A 5839-nucleotide genomic window follows, 5' to 3' on the forward strand; every position below is an offset into this window, starting at 1 on the left:
TAAAATTACAGTTGTGGATTTCTGTCATTTCGTCTGTCATTTAGGTTTTCTTTGAAAAAAAAAATCATCATGAATTTTGCCACAAAAAAACGCCATAGATACTATGTCGAAAAAAAATGTGATTTTTCAACATGTTGTAAAAATGTGCCATATGATGAAATAATGTAAAGGAGGGCGTGAAAAACACTCCAGAAAGGTTTTCTTTGAAAAAAAAAGTCATCATGGATTTTGGCGCAAAAAAACGCCATAGTATACTATGTCGAAAAAAAAATGCGATTTTTCAACATGTTGTAAAAACGTGCCATATGATGAAATAATGTAAAGGAGGCCGTGAAAAACACCCTCCAGAAAGGTTTTCTTTGAAAAAAAAAGTCATCATGGATTTTGGCACAAAAAAACGCCATAGTATACTATGTCGAAAAAAAATGTGATTTTTCAACATGTTGTAAAACTGTGCCATATGATGAAATAATGTAAAGGAGGGCGTGAAAAACACTCCAGAAAGGTTTTCTTTAAAAAAAAAATCATCATGAATTTTGGCACAAAAAAAACGCCATACTATACTATGTCGAAAAAAATGCGATTTTTTTTAACTTGTTGTAAAAACGTGCCATATGATGAAATAATGTAAAGGAGACCGTGAAAAACACTCCAGAAAGGTTTTCTTTGAAAAAAAAATCATCATGATATTTGGCGCAAAAAAAAAACGCCATAGTACACTATGTCGAAAAAAAATGCGATATTTTTTAACATGTTGTAAAAACGTGCCATATGATGAAATAATTTAAAGGAGGCTGTGAAAAACACTCCAGAAAGGTTTTCTTTGAAAAAAAAATCATCATGATTTTTGGCACAAAAACACGCCATAGAATACTATGTCGAAAAAAAATGCGATTTTTTTAACATGTTGTAAAAACGTCCCATATGATGAAATAATGTAAATGAGGCCGTGAAAAACACTCCAGAAAGGTTTTCTTTGAAAAAAAAAGTCATCATGAATTTTTGCGCAAAACCACGCCATAGTATACTATGTCAAAAAAAAATGCGATTTTTCAACATGTAAAAACGTGCCATATGATGAAATAATGTAAAGGAGGCCGTGAAAAACACTCCAGAAAGGTTTTCTTTGAAAAAAAAAATCATCATGAATTTTGGCGCAAAAAAAAAACGCCATAGTATACTATGTCGGAAAAAAAATGCGATTTTTTTAATATGTTGTAAAAACGTGCCATATGATGAAATAATTTAAAGGAGGCCGTGAAAAACACTGCAGAAAGGTTTTCTTTGAAAAAAATCATCATGAATTTTGGCGCAAAAAAAATGCCATAGTATACTATGTCGAAAAAAAAATGCGATTTTTCAACTTGTTGTAAAAACGTGCCATATGATGAAATAATGTAAAGGAGGCCGTGAAAAACACTCCAGAAAGGTTTTCTTTGAAAAAAAAATCATCATGAATTTTGGCGCAAAAAAAACGCCATAGTATACTATGTCGAAAAAAAAATGCGATTTTTTAACATGTTGTAAAAACGTCCCATATGATGAAATAATGTAAATGAGGCAGTGAAAAACACTCCAGAAAGGTTTACTTTGAAAAAAAAAGTCATCATGAATTTTTGCGCAAAACTACGCCATAGTATACTATGTCAAAAAAAATGCGATTTTTCAACATGTAAAAACGTGCCATATGATGAAATAATGTAAAGGAGCGCGTGAAAAACACTCCAGAAAGGTTTTCTTTGAAAAAAAAATCATCATGAATTTTGGTGCAAAAAAAACGCCATAGTACACTATGTCGAAAAAAAATGCGATATTTTTTAACATGTTGTAAAAACGTGCCATATGATGAAATAATTTAAAGGAGGCTGTGAAAAACACTCCAGAAAGGTTTTCTTTGAAAAAAAAATCATCATGAATTTTGGCGCAAAAACACGCCATAGTATACTATGTCGAAAAAAATGCGATTTTTTTAACATGTTGTAAAAACGTCCCATATGATGAAATAATGTAAATGAGGCAGTGAAAAACACTCCAGAAAGGTTTACTTTGAAAAAAAAAGTCATCATGAATTTTTGCGCAAAACCACGCCATAGTATACTATGTCAAAAAAAATGCGATTTTTCAACATGTAAAAACGTGCCATATGATGAAATAATGTAAAGGAGACTGTGAAAAACACTCCAGAAAGGTTTTCTTTGAAAAAAAAATCATCATGAATTTTGGTGCAAAAAAAACGCCATAGTACACTATGTCGAAAAAAAATGCGATATTTTTTAACATGTTGTAAAAATGTGCCATATGATGAAATAATTTAAAGGAGGCTGTGAAAAACACTCCAGAAAGGTTTTCTTTGAAAAAAAAATCATCATGAATTTTGGCGCAAAAACACGCCATAGTATACTATGTCGAAAAAAAATGCGATTTTTTTAACATGTTGTAAAAACGTCCCATATGATGAAATAATGTAAATGAGGCCGTGAAAAACACTCCAGAAAGGTTTTCTTTGAAAAAAAAATCTAAATGAATTTTGGCACAAAAAAACGCCATAGTATACTATGTCGGAGAAAAAAATGCGATTTTTTTAATATGTTGTAAAAACGTGCCATATGATGAAATAATGTAAAGGAGGCTGTGAAATTTTGACATCTGCCCTGACCTGAAGCTGTATGATACAAATTCTGAGATGTGTATTTTTTTTCCTGCCGTATATAAAAGAACAAAACCAACTATTCAAGACTCTAATGGTTTTCATCAAGAACAGAATGAAGAGCATCTGTACAAGGTAGAGTAGTCTGGGGAGAATATTTATCATCAGAACATTGTGACCCTGAAAAGAAAAATGCAGGTTATTCCATCTTTCCTGATCACTTAGTACAGTTGCGAAAGAATATTACCCTTGTACTTGGGATTGAAGGTGAGTGTTTTGGGTTTTCCTATATGTCAGATTTAGGGAAGTTCATCTAATAACCTGAAAACGTATTAAATTCAGCTATAATATTGATGAAGACTGGGGTTGAAAGCAATAGTTAAGATAAATAAATAAAAACATCATTATCACATACAGTTATATTAAGATGTTTATATCCATATTGAAGTCTGTGTTTAGTGGTAAACGGGGAAGTTTGATGAAAGAGAAAAAGGTTCCCAGTATTTCAGGAGCAAGATAATTCAGATTTAAATAAGTTTTATTACAGAGATATTTAACTGTGTTGCTGATAGGCTTGAGGTCAGGAGTCAGGTTTTCTATGAGGTCCATAATCGTGGACACAGTTTGGGAGTCTGCTCTTAGCTTAGCAAGATACAACCTCGACACAATTATTTAATTACTCCGCCAAGCTGGCAGAGTTATATGACGATCGGCATACGTTTGTGTCCGTCTGTCCTCAACATTACTCAAAAACAGACTAGCGTATTTGGATGAAGTTTTCAGGGAAGGTCAGAAATGACACAAGGACCAAGTGATTAGATTTTGGCAGTGATGCAGCTTATAGTCTGGATCCATGGATTTGTTAAAAATTTCTGTATCATTGCGAGATAGCGGCACGGCGTCACTGTAACCATGACAACAAGTGAACACTCCGTCATCCGTACATAACATAGTTTTGTTTAGTTTTAGTTTAGTTTATTTTAAATTAAGTTTTAGTTTAGATGAATTTAGTTTAGTGTTAGGATCCATTTTAGTTTAGTTTTGCATTAGTTTAGTTTTAGTTTATTTAGCATTAGTTTAGTTTAGTTTAGTTTAGTGTCAGTATTAATTTTATTTTAGTGTTTGTTTTAGTTTAGTATTAGTTTAGTGCGAGATAGCGGCATGGCGTCACTGTAACTATGACAAGTGAACGCTACATCAGCTGTCTGCTCACAATCACATGATTGCAATCCCACTACAAATCCATCGCTGTGGACTAATCAGGACTTATCTGTCGGAAATGATACAAGGAACAATTAATTTAATTGTGGGAGTGTTTCTGAGTCCCATTAATTCCCACCACCTGCTACATATTTAAGTAACATAATTCGGTATCCGTACATGATGTACACATGCAGAACACACACCTGTGCTCAGCGCAAGGTCATTTTTTATTGAAGATTTCATCCATCTGAATTGATACGACTGAGCAGCCTTGGCGGAGGACTGCGCTCTCTGACTGCTTTTCTTGCTACATTTTTATTCAATCAAATTTTTTTGCTAATTTTGTCAAACAGCTGTCTAAGGCGGAACAGAATTTCACAGACTTCCTTCAGCACACAAAGGAAGAAGGAGATTCACTAGATTCTTCTTCAGCAACACTTTCATTACCAGAGGCCACCCTGTTTCCATGGAGCTGGATATTGGAGATTGTAATAGTCTCTTCAACATGACAAATAGCCTGTTCTTGTGTAACATTAATGGATATTTGAGTAAAAGGGGGAATTCTCTCTCTGTGGGGTGTTCGTTCACCACACATCCATGAATTTAAGGTTTACACACTCAGTATTAGCCTGAGGGCACTGCGTTAAAAAAGAGAATTGGTCCTTAACATGATTGAAATGACTGTTAAATGCCTTCCATGACTAAGTGGACAACGTTGAGATTACATAGTTTAGAGAAAATCATCTTGAAGTGGCCTTGGAGGGTTGTAAATGTTTAAAGTTGTAATTTCCTCCTTATAAATATATACAGTGCATTCTGCAACCTTTTGTTCCCTCACAAACACTTTTACTTCTTGAGAAACTCCACTGTTGTTTAAAAGCTCATTTAATGTAAAGTAATAAATACAAAATGAAGTCAAGACTTTTTGAAATATATTTTACAGGCACGTCATTTCTGTTACTTTTACATACAGTTTAGATGACCTGAATCTTGACTATGTGGCCTGGTTTTTTTGAGAGCTAGAAAATAGCTGTGGAAAACAAACACAGAACTATAACACAATTAACCTCATTTTTATTAGAACCACAATGGTGTTTTCACATTAGCGTGTCCTCGTCATACTGTTTCATGTAATTACAGGCAAATGAGTGTGGACTTAATGTCTTCACTGTTTACCCATCTCTTCTCCCAGACTGTAAATGAAAGCATAATCTGATTTAAAGAATTTTCTGAAAGACCCCACTGGTGCAAAGCTGCAGTGCACCAACGGTCATCTCAAAAACACATTTTTGTCTGGACAGTAATGGTTTCATATGTAACAGACAGAAGGGCAGGTACACTACCGTTCTAAAGTTTGGGGTCACCCAGACAATTTCATGTTTTCCATGAAAACTCACACTTTTATTCATGTGCTAACATAACTGCACAAGGGTTTTCTAATCATCTGGCTTACCCTAAAACACAACACCTCCAAATGCTGTCAACACATGACTAAATATTAGGGTTTCTAGAGGACTGTGAGAAGACATCTCAAAATGCTTAAATTAATCTTCGTAATCTTATTTCAAGTACTAGATGGTCTTAAATCTGCCACTATAATACAACTCAAAATAAGTTTAATACATCTCAAATTAGGAGGTTACATGAAAACAAATATCTATTTTTGAGTAAAAAAGTACTGTTTTTTAGCATGTCTGGCTTATTTTAAGACACCTAAGCTTGACAATCCTGGTAAAATAGAGGTTAAAATAAGTTTCCCCAGCTAATTTTAAGATCTCTGTGTTATAAATATCATGTCTTATTTCAAGAAATCTTACCAAGCCATTTTTCACTTGTTCTAGTGGCAGATTTTTTCTCTTATTTCAAGGCAAAAGTTCCTTGAAATAAATTTTTTTTCTTGTTTTGAGAGGAGCATTTTTTCCAGTGCATGTTTGCAGCATTAGTTAATTGTTGATTTTAGTCTTGTCCTTGTTTTTGTAGTCATAATAA

Source organism: Amphiprion ocellaris, chromosome 12, assembly GCF_022539595.1.
Source record: "Amphiprion ocellaris isolate individual 3 ecotype Okinawa chromosome 12, ASM2253959v1, whole genome shotgun sequence".
Classification (NCBI taxonomy): Eukaryota; Metazoa; Chordata; class Actinopteri; family Pomacentridae; genus Amphiprion; species Amphiprion ocellaris.